Source organism: Saccoglossus kowalevskii, chromosome 18 (assembly GCF_978046115.1).
Source record: "Saccoglossus kowalevskii chromosome 18, keSacKowa6.1, whole genome shotgun sequence".
Taxonomy (NCBI): domain Eukaryota; kingdom Metazoa; phylum Hemichordata; class Enteropneusta; family Harrimaniidae; genus Saccoglossus; species Saccoglossus kowalevskii.
Genome location: NC_140658.1, coordinates 26,718,996 through 26,740,198, shown reverse-complemented (window position 1 = coordinate 26,740,198; position 21,203 = coordinate 26,718,996). Strand labels below are relative to the sequence as shown.

The following is a 21,203-nucleotide window of genomic DNA, read 5'->3' as shown; positions in this document are numbered from 1 at the left end:
TTGAAATGAACTTGTTGATATTATATTGTTTGTTCAGCCAACGCTCTACGCGACGGCAGCCACACTTTAACTAATCTGTAACAAAGAAATTGTCCAACACGAATTATGTATATATATATGTTTTAGTAGAATGGGGTCGTGGACGCTGACAAGCAATTGCAATTTTGACGACTTTGAATGTGATATTGGCGATGCAGTTGTGTCATGGAATGAAGACGAGCCTTACACGCATTGGGGAGTGATAACTAACTGTGACTCAACGGGATGGGATATGGTGATACACCTTATGCCAAATGCAAATCCTATGAACACAACTTTTGGAGAGGTGGAAGGAGTGGTAAGTCATAATAATAATTTATGACTATCAACATCCTCTTATTTATGTAGATGATTTGATTTGATGATACAACTTGTCATTGAATGATCACCAGTTGGAAACGATTCAATTAAATTCAACGCGATAAATGTTAATGTTGATACACTTGTGATATTTATAATAAAGCTAGAATTTGCTCTTATTATCTGACACTTGGGAGTATGGTTTGTGAAATATTGTGAGTATACTACACAGAGTTTAACATTGTTGATTCTGTCTAGGTAATAAAGGAACGACTTGCAGATCTTGCGAACAACTACGACAAGATTAGGGTCAACAATAAAAGTGAGCAGGTGAGTTGCACAACGCATTTTCACTTTGTTTTAATGTACTATTAAACAGATTTCAATGAAACTTGGTACATGGGTGCTCTGGGATAATGCACAGACCTGATTATGTTTTAATTGAAATCTTTGCATAATAATTATCTAATTTGCATATTAATTAACCAAATTAAGAAAAAAATCATATTGGCTGCTGAGAAAGCCGTAGGTTCACGTGTGAAATATGATCTTCTGAAATGCAACTGTGAAACGTTTGTGAATTATTGTAGATTCAATATCAAGCGAAGTGAGCAGGTGAGTTGCACAACGCATCGACGTTTCGCATTTTCACTTACATTTAATGTACTATTGAACATATTTCAATGAAACTTGGTACATAGGTGCTCTCGTATAATACCAGACCTGATTATGTTTTAATTGAAATCTTTGTATACTAATTATCTAATTTGCATATTAATTAACAAAATTTAAGTATATTCAATTGTTTCTCATGTACTTGTGATGAAATTGTTTTTGCGTATCTGTTGACCGACTTATTTAGTTGATTACTAGCGAATTGCTGTGTTATGTCTGGCATCGTTTAGGCCATTTGAGGTTCTGGACGGAACTCGACTCAGTGATTTGAAACTAATTGCGAGATAACCTTCGCTATTCGGACTACTATTTCTGACAGTTAGTATTCGCAATTATTAATGTAGTGAACGATTAATCAAAAGATATGACGTATTCAGTACTTAGTTTGATTGGCTTTATGATTGAAGATTACGCCTTAGAGTCTTTTTACTGCATTGTAATTGGTTAAGGTTTTGAAAATGAATAAAGGGTTTTTAGTTGGTCTTGGCGAGTACACGAGAAGAGATAGAGTCGGAGGAGTCTTGGGGCGAGTCTTGAGGCAGTCCAATCTGGGGCTAGTCTTGGGACAGCCTTGCGATAGTCTTGGGGACTTTTCCCCAGGGCGCTGTGTCTTATAGAGTACTCGACTGTCCGACTAAGACGAGAGTTGAAACGTATTTTGTTGTGTGCGTTTATTTGACTGTAAGGTTTAAGTGGCTTTCCCGATCCCGTACCTCAACATCAAGCGAAGTGAGCAGGTGAGTTGCACAACGCATTTTCACTTGGTTTTAATGTACTATTAAACAGATTTCAATGAAACTTGGTACATGGGTGCTCTGGGATAATGCACAGACCTGATTATGTTTTAATTGAAATCTTTGCATAATAATTATCTAATTTGCATATTAATTAACCAAATTAAGAAAAAAATCATATTGGCTGCTGAGAAAGCCGTAGGTTCACGTGTGACATTTGATCTTCTGAAATACAACTGTGAAACGTTTGTGAATGAGTGTAGATTCAACATCAAGCAAAGTGAGCAGGTGAGTTGCACAACGCATTGACGTTTCGCATTTTCACTTGCTTTTACTGTACGATTAAACAGATTTCAATAAAACGTGGTATATGGGTGCTCAATAATGCACAGACCTGATTATGTTTTAATTGAAATCTTTGCATAATAAATATCTAATTTGCATATCAATTAACCAAATTTAAGTATTTTCACTTGTTTCTCATGTACTATTGAACGGATTGCAATAATACTTGGTACATAGAAGCTCTTGGATAATGCGCAGACCTGATTAGGTATTATCACCTAATTTGCATATTAATTTGCCAATTTTAAACATTTTCACTTGCTTTTCAAGTACCATTAATGAAACATTGTACATAGACACTCTAGGATAATATCATGCATAATAATTGCCTAATTTGCATATAAATTAGCCAATATTGAACTTTTTCACCTATATCTCAACCACTCATCAGATTGAATGAAACTTGGTACATACATATATAGATGCTTAGGGGTAAGCCATATACGTATTCAGTTTAGGGTTAAATTTTGTACTTACTAATTACCTAATTTAGGTGCTCCACAGATATCTTGCCTATCACTGATCAAATGTTAATAAAACTAGGTACATAGACACGTTTAGATAATCCACAGACCTGATTATTTCAGAGTTGAAATCCAAGGCAAAGCTCGATCTGCGAACATAGACGCTGTCAGAACTTTTCCCGAAAAACTGAGAGAAATTATCTATGAAGGTGGTTATTTTGACAAACTAGTTTATAATTGCGATGAAACTGGTTCATTTTGGAAGCTGTTACTGTCAAAGTCGCAAGCAACAGCAAACGACCAACATATTATGGGACAACAAACAAAATAAACAACGCATCACTGCAATGTTTACAGCAAACATAGTCATGATTTTATTTGAATACTGCCTGACACGTATGATGATACATCAATTAACTAAACCGAGGGTTTATATGAACTTTTTATATGTTTTTCAATGCACGGCCTCACTCTTTCACGAGGTCCCTCGATAAGTCGCGGCTCTCGATAAGTCGCGGTTTTTGCTTGGATCCCGACACCCGCGACTTAGCGAGGTGCCACTGTATTAATGACTTGTTAGTTACTTGTGTTTCTTAATATGCATAACTGTAATGTATTAAGTACTGTTGCAGAGAGAGACATGCAACTGGTGCTATAAGTTTGTGGTCTGACAAGGTATATGACGAAAATATTAAGTCATCATATATGGTCATTATTTCATTAGGTTCTTGGACCCATCCTAATCATTTGCTTTATTGGAAGCACATATGCTTACTGTACAAATAAAGGACAAAGACTAGACTTGCTTGCAGTCTGTTGCGATTCCGATGGAAAATTTTTGAAAAATAAAGATAAATTAGGATACCAAAGCCTTCAGCGAGAAGTTGTGGTATGACCCGTGGCTCGGCTGCTCCACCCACCGTATGACAAATATGCAAATTTACAAGCCCAAATCTGGCCGGTAATGCGAGGGCGCTTACACTGATGGCAATTCTGTTGGGATTTCGCGGTCATATGACTTTTGCGTCCACTCTTCGTTTACGCAATTATATTTATTTTTCAATAATTTTTCATCGGAATCACAACAGACTGCAAGCAAGTCTAGACAAAGACAAGTCTATGGTCAAAACAAGACAAGTTTAAATGATTTTGCATGCAATAAGCACAATGCTTTATGTTTTATATAGTAATTAATACAGTATTTGTTGTTCATGCCTCCAATACCTTCAGCACACGAGAGTTCTTTCTAAGCTTTCTTTGATATCAATTTCTCCTGAAATGCAATCCATGGTCGGAAGTCTGGAATCGCCCGTATTTCCCGCACGTAATACACATTATAGTGGTCTACGTTTATGCATACAAGCAACACAGCAGTTCACATACTTCATACATCAAATACAGCAAGTTTGTGATATTAATACATATGTTATATGTTTTCTTTTGTTTATGACGTTGTTGAGTGAGTCGGAGTGATGTCACCCTGAATCTGAATAATTATGTATCGTGTTCTATATGGGTTTCACAACACGCATGCAATATGTTGACACGATTTTCTTATGATGAAAATATTATTTTCAGCAAATTAACCGACACTTATTAATTATTTGTTATGTGATTTGATTTATAATAACAATGTTATGTCTATTTTATCCAGATTCCAGGCTGAACGTTTTGCCAGAAGGCAACCTCTATTAACTGTGGCACGCCCAATAGCAGGAGCCGTTGTCAGGAGTTTAATCAGTTTGTGGCATGACAGTACCCGTGACAAAAATGTTTGTGGTCTTAGATTAGTTTCAATATTAATAAAGTGCATGGATCCAGAAAAACGTCATCAATTTTCATGATATCATTAATATTAATAAATGTTGTAAACAAGCTATACAACTGTTTGAGCGATAATAAATAGCATTAGGGATGGACCATTAGATCTTGGAAGGGGGGGACAGACCAAGGAGATTTTTTTTACTATCCAAATTCCTAATTTAATTTTTTGTACACAGAATATGTTTACATTATTTATTTTTTCTACAAAATCCCCGAAGTGGAACATCAATTGATTTTGTTGAAATAAAGTGCATATATAAATTAACAACTTTGGGTCTTTTTCAGTCACCTCTCTCAAATTATTTTTTCCCCCGAAAGTATTGCTGTGATTATTTTTTTAAAGATTTTTTAGGCTACACTGATTTAATTTTATGGATGACATCCTCTGGAGACCCCAAAACTAATGCGAGAGGGCGAAAAAAAAATCTTGCCAAAAAAAAATCCTGCTAAATCCATAGGACTCTTCCTGGCCGACGTCAATTGCGTACCAGTCAACAACAATCCCTCCGTTTTTTCTCTGAACTTTTATGCTCACGTATTTTGGTGGCGTAGTCGCCATGTTGGAATTCCCGGCAACGCAATACGCATGTGCAGAAGATCATTTACGACAAAATTGGCACGTTTGGAGGTAGTCCAAAACGAGTTTTACGACAAGGCGGCGCTTTGCGACAATATGAGTCAGCTAGTTCCGGACAGAAAACCGATATGTGGAGACTCGTCGTCGGATTTTTTTTTTTTTTTTTTTGAGAACAGGCTAAAACTAATGCGCGCGCGGATGTCATCCATAAAATTAAGTCGGTGTGGCCTTATCTAAATTATTTCTTTTTTCGAATTGCGACCACCCCTCCCAAAATCTAATGGTCTATCCCTTAGAGTTCTATATTAAATGTTAAGAGTTCAATATTTAGTTGACTGAGCTTTAGCAAATGGAACTTGCGTGGAATGCCCAAAAAAATGAGGGTAGTCCAGTGAAAAAATGCAGGCATGGTGAGCAGGTATAAAATATTCATAAATCGGGCAGTTGTCAGGTATATTAAATCAGGAATAGTAAGCATATAATACTGGCACAGAGACCAAGTGTCAAAAAGTTGTACAATTCTGGCAAGGACAACTGATAAAAATATTGTATAATTCTGGCAGTGAAAATGTATTGTATAGCACTGGAATGATGACCAGGTGCGAAAAAATAAATAAGGCCCTGTACTTCCAAAATTTGATACATTGTTTCTTTAGATTTACTTGGTAAGTTACTGTTGCAACTTTTCCAGAAAGTGTGTGTGTGGGGGGGGGGGATGAAATGAAGTTTCAATTAATTTTATAGCATGTTTTATAGCATGAAGTGTGAAACACAAGTGTGTGGTGAGTAGACTTAGTTATAGTTACAAAAACACTTTTACTAAATCAGATAAGTATTTTATGAATGGAATTTGTCTGCCCTACCAGGAATCAATATAATGAAATACATTTATCAGCAGATTGAGGTTGAAGTAATTACTCGTTATGTCACTGGCTGTTCAGTATGGGACAATTGTAGACAATACCTAGAAGATTGTTTCACACAACAAAAATAATTTCCAATGGAACACAGGAATGGTAAATTATAAAGGGGATTGCAGAAAAAGGCATTGTTATCAGTCATTTATACTAAATGATGGACGAATCACATCAGTGGATACATTTGTTTTACTTTAGAGGAGTAATGCAGTCATTTAATTACCATTTATAACGAATATTTCGATTGGATGGCATGTGACATGACTGCAGAATCTGTCGAATAACTTTATTTGGAAATTTCTGTTGTTTAAAATTTAAAACAAATGTTATCTTTGTAATATAAACTCCAATGATATGTGAGTTTTTGTTGCTGTTCTTGGGGAGTGTTGCTAGCTAGGTGTTTACCATGACGTATTTGGAGATGTTAAATTGAAAGATTGCATTAATGAAATTTGCATATCGTTAAATACAACATAGATGTCCCAAGTTGGATATGTACATCTATTAATTTCTCATAAACTGTAAAAGAATGTTGACTGGATCCAATTAAGTGCAAAGATATGTACTTTATGGAAAAAACTTTGGTAAAAAAAACAGTGTATATGGCATGCAATAAGCCCATATGGAACGCAAAATCACAGCGAAGCGGTAGCAGGCGTCATTCAATGTATTAACGAATCTATTCTTATCGCAGATTTTTAAACAGAATATACCCCAAAAAATAACTAAAATGGACAGGGGTAACATAGTATGAGTAACTTTAATTTTCATTTGTATCTTCTAGCGAAAATTGAATGCTATGCTAGTTCTATTTAAAAAATTCAGTGATATCGGTAAGCAGAGTTGTGTTGAAGGAGTGAGCGCCTGGTACCACTTAAGCCTGTATGTCCTTGCGTACTACTTATTGCTTTGGAAGAAGCAATAAATAGTGCTGATGTGACCCGCCTAAACCAGAGTTAGTTAAAAAATGGAAACAAGCAACTCTATTTGATTGTAAATATTATATTTATTCTGAGATGTAACTTATTTACTTGTAATGTTGTTCGGAAATGCAATGTAACAAGTGTTATTCACTTGTAATGTTCGGAAATAGAACAATGTAGCAACAGTTATTTACTTATGTTCAGAAATACAACAATGTAAGAAGTGTTATTTACTTGTAATGTTCAGAAATACAACAATGTAGCAACTCTTGTAATGTTGTTCAGAAATATATAACATGGTTATTGTTGGGGAAATATAATAAAGTACCTAAAAATTGTTAATAAAGACTATTCTAAACTTCAAAAACACCTCCAAAAATTTGACCTGCCATTTGTTGTTGCAGCTCTTCAAGGGACCAATAAGGTTTGTAATAACAGTTCTATGGCTTCCCTGTGAAAACTAAAGAATAAAACATTACTTTTGTTTGGTAAACAACCATGCAGAAACGATTAATTAACCAACTCACTAGTAACTTAAATATAAACATTTTTTGTTGTGGCTCATTAGATTTTTAGCGTCCATTGGTGTGTTTTCTTTGCATGGTCTAAAAATTATTAAGAAATAAACAATAACAACTTTTTTACCAAAAGTTAAACTTACAGTGCTTCTTAATCTTCATGAACTTCGATAATTGCATTTCCAGTGATGGTTAGTTAGTTTCACCGAGAACGGCAAATCATTCTTCAATGCACAACCATCTTCAGTAAGTATTTCACTAGAAACATGAGAAATATAGCGAAGAAAATACAAGCTAGTAAAGGAAAACTGGTATTTCAGATGCAACAAAGAATGCAAAATATACACATTATGTGTAATTTGAGAAGTGTACAGGAAACCACTTTAATGAACTATGGCTATATTGTAGAGTACCTTTATGATTTATGCTTACAATTAATATAAATGTTTTGTCAGCTTTATGTTGTTGGATAAGGTTTACAAAAATTACTTTCGTTTCTCTGATGGTATAAGTGTATTTTGGTTTAAAGACAATGTGTGTGCATCTGATTGATTTTATGGTAATCAGTGCAATGAATTGGGCTAGATATTAAGTGTAGCATGTTTTTTGCTATAATTGTATTCAGTTAATGGGAGTACAGTATAAATAAACTCTTTACAAACTTACTTGTCAGTAAATGCAATGACTTTAACATTTTCGGGTTTTGGCTTTTCATCTTGATTCATGTCTTCTATCTAGAAATTAACAATTTAATAATTGTATTAATGAACCGGTGATATGCATGTTAGGTTCAAAGCAATATGGCCTAAGCATTGTAGGATGTAAAAATGTATAATATATTTGGGATATGTTTGTTTATATAAAAGAACATATTGAAATTAGCAAGAAACAGTAGAATACTTGCCTCTATAGAGGTATCTTGAGTGGTATCCAGACTTGGCTTGTTCTTGTTAAACAAACTGACTTCTAGTGGTTTGGCTAAAACAACCTCATTGGCAGTGAGAGTACAACTTTCGGCATGTTTGCCCCACAACTTCATTTCTACTGTTCTATCAAACCCATCTGTTAGGACTACCAACCTTCTTTTGTAGTGTGGTCCTACAACCATATCTTTGACCTATGTTACACACATGAAAGATTAGAAATGTAAACATTTTAAATTGACCAAAATAATAGTTTAAGCTGTAGCTGATAAATCAGGTTTTATACTTTTATCAAACTTACTAGCAAACAGTTTCTTATTTGAGATGATTACATGGTGAGCTGAAAATTTTACTAGTTTGTTATGACAAAAAGTAAAAAGTAAAAACTATTTTTAATATTTTTTGGCCAAGGGAGAAAATACATACTTCTTTGACTTTAGCCTTTACAGCAACACGACGTTTGTTTGGGCTGGTCTGCACATCTGGTAAGCTAACCACTGGTGAATGAAAATGTGCTGTGATAGTCTCCCGACTGTAATTGAATGGAGATGCATGCGGGAAAACCTGTTATAAAAAAAAGATAACTTTTGTTTGTTGCTTGCACTGTAATGAATGAATGAAACAATGAATGAATAAAATTGAAAACGTGGTTTTCACAAGTGGGTGGGTGGAATTGTGACAAATTACAAGTGTAGACGAAGATTATTATTTACTAAATATACGAAAATCAATATTAATTAAAAATAACTTTTTTTGAAAGAAACTAAAGCTACGTTGTATAGGATGTGTTGAGCATTTTTAAAAGGTTAAAAGCCGATTAGCAAGTGGGCAATTTCAGTTTAGATGGAGAGATTCAAACCAATGTAATCACGGAGAACCAAGATGTTGATTTTCACACTAAACGGAGAAATGTAACAAAGAATAAATGAACTTGAAGGCGGGAACCAGCGTGGCAGATCCGAAAACATCGTAGTTTAGGGTTGTGTGATGAATTTGTTTTGCGTATCTGTTGATCGACTTGTTTGGCTGATTACTAGCGAATAGACATTATATCTGTCATCGTTTAGGCCCATGCGAGATTCTGGATGGAACTTGGTTCAATGATTTGGAACTAATTACGATATAACCGTCGCTATCCGAACTACTATTTTTGACAGTTGGTATTCGCAGTTAGTGATATAGTGAACAATTTAATCAAAAGATATGACGTGTTCAGTACTTAGTGTGATTGGCTTTATGATTGAAGGTTACGCCCTAGAGTCTTAATACTTCTTTGTAATTGGTTAAGGCTTTGTAAGTGAATAAAGTTGTTTTAGTTGGTCTTGGCGAGTACACGAGGAGGGACGCAGTCTTGGGCTAGTCTTGACGCAGTCTAGGAGAGTCTTGGGTCAACCTTGCGATAGTCTTGGGGACTTTTCCCCAGGGCGCTGTGTCTTATAGAGTACTCGACTGACCAACTAAAGATGAGAGCTGAAACGTATTTTGTTGTGTGTGTCTTATTTGACTGTAAGGTTTAAGTGACTTTTCCGATCCCGCACCTCAAGGGGACGTGATGTAGAGACAGTCTTGTATTCCCCCTGGCACGTGTGAAGAACCCCAGGGGAGAAAGATATCCCGATCATAGTTGTAAAAAATAACGTTGAAATGGGAAAAATGTTCGGCAAGATTTCAGTGAAAAGTAGATTTAAACTAAGATACGAAATAAAAACCAAGAGAGGAGAGAGAGATACGAAAGAGTTGTCAATTGCGGTGAAAAAATTGACGCAAAGAAAATTAAACTGTTACTAGAATAGTACGAACGTGGAACGTTATGGCACAACTTTATGTAGCCAAATAGTTGCGAGATATGCTGTGGGTAAAGACATATTGCATATTGGCCGGGTAGTGGGAGTAAAGTTGACATTTTCAAAGTTGTTAACTAAAAATTCAATGAAGGAAATGAACAGAGCAGCAGAAAAGGGACTTAATTGTATGGAAATATATATGAAATCTAATTACTTTACTTGCAGGTCCAGCACGTACAAACGTGTATGTGACTGTTACATCGTCCACAATAGCAACGAATGTATCGGGCAAGCCTTGTAATAGATCTCCAACTTTTTGGTTGTTTGTCGAGAATTCCTTTACTTTACCGGGCTTTGAAGCCAATATAATATTACCTTTGTAATTGTAGCGTGTTTTATAAATTTAATCTAAAAATCGTTATTTTGACCCCAAATTCCAACCATAATAATGATTGTGCCAAAGGTCTGAAATAATTTCTATACTATATAGATACTGGAGATTATGTATTACTAGTTAGTTCGTGTATATAGATGTTTAAACTGCGGTTATGATCGCCTGAAGTCGGGAGGAATGTTAGCGTGTTTTATGAATTTGTACTAAAAATCGTCATTTTGACCCCAAATTGCAACCAAAATAATGATTGTGCCAAAGGTCTGAAATATTTTCTATACTATATAGATACTGGAGATTATATATTACTAGTTAGTTTGTGTGTATCGATTTTCAAACTGTGGTTGTAATCGCCCGAATTCCGGAGGTATGTTAGCGTGTTTTATAAATTTGACTTAAAAATCGTCATTTTGACCCGAAATTCCAACCAAAATAATGATTGTACCAATGGTCTGAAATACTTTCCTTATAATACTGATACTGGAGATTATTTATTACTAGTTAGTTCGTGTGTATCGATTTTCAAACTGTGGTTGTGATCGCCTGAAGTCGGGAGGAATGTTAGCGTGTTATATGAATCTAAACATCGTCATTTTGACTGCAAATTCCAACCAAAATAATGATTGTGCCAAAGGTCTGAAATAATTTCTATACTATATAGATACTGAAGATTATTTATTGCTAGATAATGTAAGCGTGTTTTATGAATTTTATCTAAAAATTGTCAATGTCATGTTTACGAAAAATATTTTTTAATGGTTTCCACAGCCATATGAACCAGCGATTATAAAAAGAGGTAACTTTTTTTATTTTGTATGAACAGAAAAAAATTTGACTGGCGGATGCGCTTGGCGACTACTCTGACTGGCGGATGGCTTCACTCCGGTGGTGTTTTTTTCTTCAATATGTCTGCTCTCGGGGGTACTAAATTTACATTGCGTCCGAAAGAGGGGGTATGGTTTGCCAATGTGCTGCCAGCCTTGGGGGCCTATTATTTTTTAGCAAGAATGCACGTGGTGTAATGTTTTAATATAGGATGACCACTGGAAGTAACTGTGATCACTACCGCTGTCTGCTGCAACATCGTATGCATAGCAATGCCGCGCTTCGTGTTAATATCCAACACAACTGGGAACGCTATCCAAGTACCTCGAAGGGTCAGTTTGTTTGAGCATGTGGTTTGCGCTACAGAGTGGCGCAGCATGCTTCTTTTGACAGAAACCACAGGGAGCCCATGAACTATATAATCAATGACTGTACGCAGTCTCTGTGATTGGGGGTGGGGTGGGGTGGGGTGGTTTATCGGCTGGTATTTATGTAAGAAATAGACAAGGGATGAAGACTCCAGCGAGCCCATAATTTTTAAACTGGAACAATCAGATGCAAAGAATGAAAAATTAAATCTATAAAAATTCATAAAACACAGATTACCGTTTCGTGAAATCGCAGTGGTTCGTAACCAGTCTTGTGATTGGTTTTCTTGACACATTCTGAATAGGCCACGCCTCCAACTGTGCTGAGCATTCCGTTGACCGTTAGAATATTCGTTAATGTAGTCAATTTGTGTAGTTTTCTTGAATTATTCTGCATATATCGGTAAAATACAGGTAAGGCTTCGGCGAAATTTGAAACAACAACTAATATTCTTCAAGCTGGTATTTTTATAAACTTTATTTTGTGTTTGTTGCGAAGTAACATGGCTTTGCCGCAACTAATTAAAGTTTTGCCTTCAAATTGTGGAGTTTTGCCGTGAAGTAATTATAGTGTTTTGCCGTGAAATAATATAGTTTTGTCGTGAAGTAATGGTGTTTGCCGTGAAATAATATAGTTTTGTCGTGAAGGAATAGTGTTTTGCCGTGAAATAATTTAGTTTTGCCGTAAAGTAATTGTGTTTTGCCGTGAAAGAATATAGTTTTGCCGTGAAGTAATATTAAAGTTTTGCTGTGAAATAACCGAGTTTTGCCGTGAAATAATATAGTTTTGTCGTGAAGTAATGGTGTTTGCCGTGAAATAATATAGTTTTGCCGTGAAGTAGTAGTGTTTTGCCGTGAAGTAATATTGTTTTGCCGTGAAATAATATACTTTTGCCGTGAAGTAATAGTGATTTGCCGTGAAATAATTGAATTTTGCTGTGAAGTGATAAAGTTTTGTCGCGAAGTAATAGAGTTTTGTCGTCATATTGTGTAGTTTTGCCGCAAAGTAATAGTCTTTTGCCGAGAAATAATAGTTTTGCCGCGATGAATTAAATATATTTTGTCACTTGTGGGCCACCGTAGTTTATTAATAGAACATTTTGTATTATCCCAATCAAATTTATTCAAGCAGTACTGGGTGACACAAAGTAGAAACCATAACAATGGATGGTGAATGGACTGCGTTGGTGTATATTATTCAATGACTTGGGGAGTTTTCGATTACATCAAGGAAAGTTTATGACAAAACTTTTCTTAGAAAAGTTGTTGTACAAGTTTCACAACCCCATACCTTTTTACCAATCATCGACAACCACAGTGCGACTGAACAGCGCAACAAAGAACCTGCAGGTAAACGTATTCTATATAACTGTTTGTTATATACACCAATGTTCCAGTTGTCCGGGTATTGCCCAGTTTCTCAGATCTTAGTGAATATTGTTTGTAGAGATTTTATCATTGTTAAGCTGCTGTATTTCAACATTTCACAAGGTATTTTATTTTTCTGCGATCTCCCTGTTGCTAATTTCATTCAAGCAAGTTTCTTTTCTTTTTAAAATAACACTTCTTTCATTATTCTTTGTTTTCTGTTTGTTTATTGATTATTGACGCCAATGCACTTATAACAACCTCGCCACTTGGCGCCGGCATTACGTTTTTACATCTGCCTTCATGCCGACGTAATTATTCCGTAACTATGGCACAGTTGTGGGGGTGGGGTAGGGGTGTTAGTGGGTGGGGTGGGGGTGTTAGTGGGTGGAGTGTCTAAGAATGCATCAGTTCACTGTATGTCTCATGCGCAAGTTCGAACTTCCGGGGCTTGAATTATTGAGAAACTATTCTATACAATAACAACATGTCGGTGCCCGAAATTGTCAAATTAAAAAAATTAAGACTAATTTTCGTGGCTCAATGTGAACGTTTACTAATATGGTTACCATAGTGCCATGGCGGAGTCACACAAAAAAGAAACCATAACCATGGACGGTCAAAGGTCATAGACTGCGTTGGTGTGAATTATTCAATGACTTGGGGAGTTTCCGACACAAATTTACGACGAAACTTTTCGTAGTTTCACAACTCTATATATTTTTACCAACCAACGACAACTACAGTGCGACTGAATAGCTGTAAATTGGAAACTTTTGTATTCTTGTTTGTCGGGACAAGACACATAATAATCGAATGTAACATAGAAATGCTGTCTATAACTTTATGTTTTTAGAAAGAGACATAGAATATTTGCCTTAAAACCAAAATTTCATTCTTCAAGTTCATATACACTTATTTAAGTAGTAGCATGGTATACCAGATGTAATATGGACAAGGTTACGTACGTTGTTAAGGGTCAACCATTAGATACTTTCGGACGGGAGTAAATATGTAAATATGTTTCCACTCTGATTATTTAATAGTAACCCCCTGAATACACTAACTGAATAAAAATGCACTATCTCAATTATGTATTGTATAATAACAAGGAAACGTATACAGCTTGTTGTTCCAGGAAAACTAGTTAAAGCGCGGTGGTCGTCACGCAGCGCGTGTTCGAATTTCATGTAAATAAATAATGTATTTTACATGCGTTGTATATGTCGCTCTGAGTCCCATATCGAACAGGACATGGCACGACGACCACCATCCTTTAATTATATAAACATTATTATTTTAGATAATACTTTCCACCGTTAGTGTAATAACAATCATTTTTGTTACTTAAAACGTTTATTTATACCGACGAATTGAATGGTGACTTTTCCATTTTATTTTGGTTAATTGTTTTTTTTTTAATATTTACTTTAGTTAATTTATTGGCTTCTTTCTGCTAGATTTGAACTGCAAACTTATGCACTACGTAGGTATACCCTGTATATTAATGATTATGATGAGTTGTGCTCGAAATGGTTCTCAATACACCCGGCGCAGTACAGCAATGAGTACATTTCTCCAACACAGATTTAGATGTGGTCATGTGTGCATACAACCTACCATGTTTGAATATCCACCAGTAAACCACATCTTTTTCCTAACTGGCGTACTCCTTGTGTGCTGCCGCCCTAGAATCAGATCTCTAGTTATTGCTCTAGTCGATCCCTTCTACATCTTCCTTGGATTGACCGGTCAGGTACAATCATGGTTGACAATATCGTCATGGATGTAGTTATTGTATTTAATCGAGGATTTGGGGAGATACAATATGAACAAAACTACATTAGATAGATCACCAGATTCTCTTTGGACTAAGGTTTGAAATGAACTTGTTGATATTATATAGTTTGTTTAGACAACGCTCTACGCGATGGCAGCCACACTTTAACTAATCTGTAACAAAGAAATTGTCCAACACGAATTATGTATATATATATGTTTTAGTAGAATGGAGTCGTGGAGGCTGACAAGCAATTGCAAGTCTGACGACTTTGAATATTACATTGGCGATGCAGTTGAGTTATGGAATGAAGACGAGTCTTACACGCATTGGGGAGTGATAACTAACTGTGACTCAACGGGAGAGGATATGGTGATACACCTTATGCCAAATGAAAGTCCTGTGCTCACAACTGTGAGAGAGGTGGAAGGAGTGGTAAGTCATAACAATAATTTATGACTATCAACATCTTATTTATGTAGATGATTTGATTTGATGATACAACTTGTCATTGAATGATCACCAGTTGGAAACGATTCAATTAAATCCAGCGCGATAAACGTTAATGTTGATACACTTGTGATATTTATAATAAAGCTAGATTATTATCTGACACTTTCAGACCAGGTGATAAATAGGAGTATGGTTCGTGAAATATTGTGAGTACACTACACAAAGTTAACATTGTTGATTCTGTCGAGGTAAAAAAGGAACGACTTGCAGATCTTGCGAGCAACTACGACAAGATTAGGGTCAACAATAACAGTTTAAACGCAAAGCTTCTGAAAAAAAAAAGAAATGATATTGGCTGCTGAGAAAGCCGTAGGTTCACGTATAAAATATGATCTTCTGAAATACAACTGTGAAACGTTTGTGAATGAGTGTAGATTCAAAATCAAGCGAAGTGAGCAGGTGAGTTGCACAACGCATCGACGTTTCGCATTTTCACTTGCTTTTAATGTACTATAAAACAGATTTCAACAAGTCATTGTCAATGACACGTCCCCGTTCCGTTCATATTTGAGTGACATATACATTCAAAGCAGATCATGACCGAAATGCACCTGCATATGTACAACACATTGTGCTAAATCTGAACAAAATCCATCCATGCATGACTGAGATCCGGTTCTGGAATTGTGAAAATACGTGATTTTGATGCATTTTCGGCCTTAAAATGGCCATCATTTCGCTATTGTTAAGCAGATCATGAAACAAAGGCACATATCTATTTGTGACATGATGTACCATGTGTGTGTGAAGTTTGAACTTGATCAATCCAGACATGTCTTGGATACGGATCCAGAACTGAATTCTTTAACAAAATGGCCGCCAGTCGGCCATTTCGAACTTGATCCGAAAAAAAAAAGACGTGCATCAAGGTCCTATTATGTTTAATGTATGTACCAAGTTTGAATGAAATCCATCCATGCATAACTGAGATACGGGTCCGGAATGGTGAAAATGTGCGATTTCAATGCATTTTCGGCCTTAAAGCGGCCGCCATTTGGCTATCGTTAATGAGATCATGATACAAATGCACATACATATTTGTGACATGATGTACCTTGTGTGTGTGAAGTTTGAACTCGCTCAATCCAAGCATGTCTCGGATACGGATCCAGAACTGAATTCTTTAAAACAAAATGGCCGCCAGTCGGCTATTTCGAACTTGATCCGAAAAAAAAAAATGACGTGCATCAAGGTCCTATTATGTTTAATGTATGTACCAAGTTTGAATGAAATCCGTCCATGCATAACTGAGATCCGGGTCCGGAATGGTGAAAATGTGCGATTTCAATGCATTTTCGGCCTTAAAGCGGCCGCCATTTGGCTATCGTTAATGAGATCATGAAACAAATGCACATACATATTTGTGACATGATGTACCTTGTGTGTGTGAAGTTTGAACTCGATCAATCCAAGCATGTCTCAGATACGGATCCAGAACTGAATTCTTTAAAACAAAATGGCCGCCAGTCGGCCATTTCGAACCCGATCCAAAAAAAAAATGACGTGCATCAAGGTCCTATTATGTTTAATGTATGTACCAAATTTGAACAAAATCCGTCCATGCATAACTGAGATCCGGGTCCGGAATGGTGAAAATGTGCGATTTTGATGCATTTTCGGCCTTAAAATGGCCGCTATTCGGCTATCGTTAATCGGATCATGAAAAAAATGCATGTGCATATGTCCCATATAATGTGTGATGTATGAGTGAAGTTTGAACTCAATCGGTCCATGCATGTTCGAGATACAGGTGATCACGGACGCACGGACGCACGGACGCACGGACGCACACAGGGCAAAACATAAGTCCCCGTTTTCGGACTGCGTCCGAACGGGGACTAATAAAAAGTGGTACATGGGTGCTCTGGGATAATGCACAGATCTGATTATATTTTAATTTAAATCTTTGCATAATAATTATCTAATTTGCATATCAATTAACCAAATTTAAGTATTTTCACTTGTTTCTCATGTACCATTGAACGGTTGCAATGAAACTTGGTACATAGAAGCTCTGGGATAATGCGCAGACCTGATTAGGTATTATCACCTAATTTGCATATTAATTTTAAACATTTTCACTTGCTTTTCAAGTACCATTAATGAAACATGGTACATAGACACTCTAAGATAATACTCAAATCGTGCATAATAATTGCCTAATTTGCATATAAATTAGTCAATATTGAACTTTTCCACCTATATCTCAACCACTCATCAGATTGAATGAAACTTGGCACATACATATGTTGATGCTTAGGGGTAAGCCATATACGTATTCAGTTTAGGGTTAAATTTTGTACTTACTAATTACCTAATTTAGGTGCTCCACAGATATCTTGCCTATCACTGAGCAAATGTTAATAAAACTAGGTACATAGACGCGTTTAGATAATCCACAGACCTGATTATTTCAGAGTTGAAATCCAAGGCAAAGCTCGATCTGCGAACATGGACGCTGTCAGAACTTTTCCCGAAAAACCGAGAGAAATTATCTATGAAGGTGGTTATTTTGACAAACTAGTTTATAATTGCGATGAAACTGGTTCATATTGGAAGCTGTTACCGTCGAAGTCACAAGCAAAAGCAAACGAGCAACATACTATGGGACACAAACAAAATAAACTGCATCACTGCTGTGTTTACAGCAAACATAGTCATGATTTTATTTGAACACTGCCTGACACATGTGATGATACATCAATTAACTAAACCGAGGGTTTATATGTGCTTTTTATGTTTTTGAATGCACGGCCTCACTCTTTCACGAGGTCCCTCGATAAGTCGCGGTTTTTGCTTGGATCCCGACACCCGCGACTTAGCGAGGTGCCACTGTATTAATGACCTGTTAGTTACTTGTGTTTCTTAATATGCATAACTGTAATGTATTAAGTACTGTTGCAGAGAGAGACATGCAACTGGTGCTATAAGTTTGTGGTCTGACAACGTATATGACTAAAATATTAAGTCATCACATATGGTCATTATTTCATTAGGTTCTTGGACCCATCCTAATCATTTGCTCTCTTGGAAGCACATATGCTTACTGTACAAATAAAGGACAAAGACTAGACTTGCTTGCAGTCTGTTGGAAAATTTTTGAAAAATAAAGATAAATTAGGATACCAAAGCCTTCAGCGAGAAGTTGTGGTATGACCCGTGGCTCGGCTGCTCCACCCACCGTATGACAAATATGCAAATTTACAAGCCCAAATCTGGCCGGTAATGCGAGGGCGCTTACACTGATGGCAATTCTGTTGGGATTTCGCGGTCATATGACTTTTGCGTCCACTCTTCGTTTACGCAATTATATTTATTTTTCAATAATTTTTCATCGGAATCGTAACAGACTGCAAGCAAGTCTAGACAAAGACAAGTCTATGGTCAAAACAAGACATGTTTAAATGATTTTGCCTGCGATAAACACAATGCTTTATGTGCTTCTAATATAGTAATAAATACAGTATTTGTTTGTCATGCCTCCAATACCGTCAGCACACGAGAGTTCTTTCTAAGCTTTATTTGATATCAATTTTTCATGAAATGCAATCCATGGTCGGAGGTCTGGAATCGCCCGTATTTCCCGCACATAATATACATTATAGTGGTCTACGTTTATGCATACAAGCAACACAGCAGTTCACATACTTCATACATCAAATACAGCAAGTTTGTGATATTAATACATATATTTTATGTTTTCTTTTGTTTATGACGTTGTTGAGTGAGTCGGAGTGATGTCACCATGAATCTGAATAATTATTTATCATGTTCTATATGGGTTTCACAACACACATGACATATGTTGACACGATTTTCTCATGATGAAAATATTATTTTCAGCAAATGAACCGACACATATTAATTATTTGTTATGTGATTTGATTTATAATAACAATGTTATGTCTATTTTATCCAAATTCCAGGCTGAACGTTTTGCCAGAAGTCAACCTGTATTAACTGCGGCACGCCCAACAGTACGTTTACGCACACAAGCAGTTCACATACTTCGTACATAAAATACAGCAAGTTTGTGATATTAATACATATGTTATTGTTTTCTTTTGTTTATGACGTTGTTGAGTGAGTCGGAGTGATGTCATCATGACATTGAATAATTATTTATCATGTTCTATATGGGTTTCACAACACACATGAAATATGTTGACACGATTGTCTAACGAATTCGGCGTAGCTTTTACTTATGATAAAAATATTAACTTCAGCAAATGAACCGACACGTATTAATTATTTGTTATATCTGTTATATGGTTTGATTTATAATAACAATGTTATGTCTATTTTTTTCCAAATTCCAGGCTGAACGTTCAACTAGTAGTCACTGTCACATCCAATAGCACAATAGCAGGAGCCGTTGTCGGGACAGGGAACAAGAAAAAAAGGGGTGGGGGAAGAAATGTCTTTGCTAATACAATTTTAGACAAGACAGTGTCAACAACAACCAGAATCACTTCATACATATTTGAAGTTACGTTGTTTTGTGAATTACACTCGTGAATGTCAATGGCAAATTTTAAGACAAATTCTGTGTTATGTGTCTTTGTTATAATATTAGACCTTCTTTCTAAAAATCGTGTTGTATTTTAGTATACCACAGCTAACAAGTCATGAATGACACTGTCTTCGCTAGCCGTCATTAAAAAATGCAACATATAATTTAACCAGTTTGTGGCATGGACAGTACCTGTGACAACAAATTTTACTTTCTAATTCTTTATATACATGTACAGTTCTAGTTTGTGGTCTTAAACTAGTTTCAATATTAATAAAGTATTAATAAAGTACATGGATCCAGAAAAAACGTCATCAAGTTTTCATGATATCATTAATAATAATAAATGTTGTAAACAAGCTATACACACAAAAACATGTTTGTGTTTTGGTAGACAGTATTTCTCAGGAGAAAAAATGAACCGCAAAACTGTATGTAACTGTTTGAGAGACAATAATTAGTATTAGGGATGGACCATTAGATCTTGGGAGGGGTCAGACCAAGGAAATTTTTTTTTTTACTATCCAAATTCCAATTTTTTTTTTACACAGAATATGTTTACAATATTTTTTGTTTCCAAAATCCCCGAAGTGGAACATCAATTGATTTTGTTGAAATAAAGTGCATATATAAACTAACAACTTTAGTTTTTTTTTCAGTCACCTCTCTCAAATTATTTTTTTCCCGAAAGTATTGCTGTGATTATTTTTTTAAAGATTATTTATCTAAATTTATTTTTTCGAATTATGACCACCCTCCCAAAATCCAATAGTCCATCCCTTAGAGTTCTATATTAAATGTTAAGAGTTCAACATTTAGTTGACTGAGCTTTAGCAAATGGAACTTGCGTGGAATGCCCAACAAAATGATAGTAGTCCAGTGAAAAAATGCAGGCATAGTGAGCAGGTATAAAATATTGATAAATCGGGCAGCTGTCAGGTATATTAAATCAGGAATAATAAGCATATAGTACTGGCACATAGACCAAGTGTCAACAAATTGTACAATTCTGGCAGGGACAACTGATGAAAATATTGTATGATCCTGGCAGTGAAAATGTATTGTATAGCACTGGAATGATGACCAGGTGCTTTGCTGTCGGCGAAAAAATAGATGAGGCCCAGCACTTTCAAAATTTGATACATTGTTTCTCTAGATTTACTTGGTAAGTTACTGTTGCAACTTTTCCAGAAAGTGTGTGTGTGTGTGGGGGGGGGATAAATGAAGTTTCAATTCATTTTATAGCATGTTTTATTAATCAAAAATGATCTCAGAATAAAATGAAAACATTGCTAGACCATAGTGTTATTTAATAAATTTTCTGGGAAGAGGGTATACTTGCGTTGAAGTGTGAAACACAAGTGTATGGCGGGTAGGCATAGTTATAGTTACAAAAACACTTTTACTAAATCAGATAAGTAT

General features: G+C 35.7%; 1 long non-coding RNA gene across 5 annotated transcripts; it reads left to right on the top strand.

Moving 5' to 3' along the window:
- The first annotated feature begins 316 nt into the window (after positions 1-316).
- Positions 317-21,078, top strand: LOC146731994 (uncharacterized). 5 transcript variants are annotated; one of them, XR_014927063.1, is made up of 4 exons: positions 317-337; positions 15,378-15,667; positions 19,195-19,245; positions 19,588-21,078. It is a non-coding gene; the product is annotated as an uncharacterized LOC146731994 (long non-coding RNA). The 5 variants fall into 5 exon arrangements; XR_014927059.1 differs by lacking the exons at positions 317-337; positions 15,378-15,667 and adding exons at positions 12,805-12,957; positions 14,983-15,190; XR_014927060.1 differs by lacking the exons at positions 317-337; positions 15,378-15,667 and adding exons at positions 12,817-12,957; positions 14,980-15,190.
- The last annotated feature ends 125 nt before the right edge of the window (positions 21,079-21,203 follow it).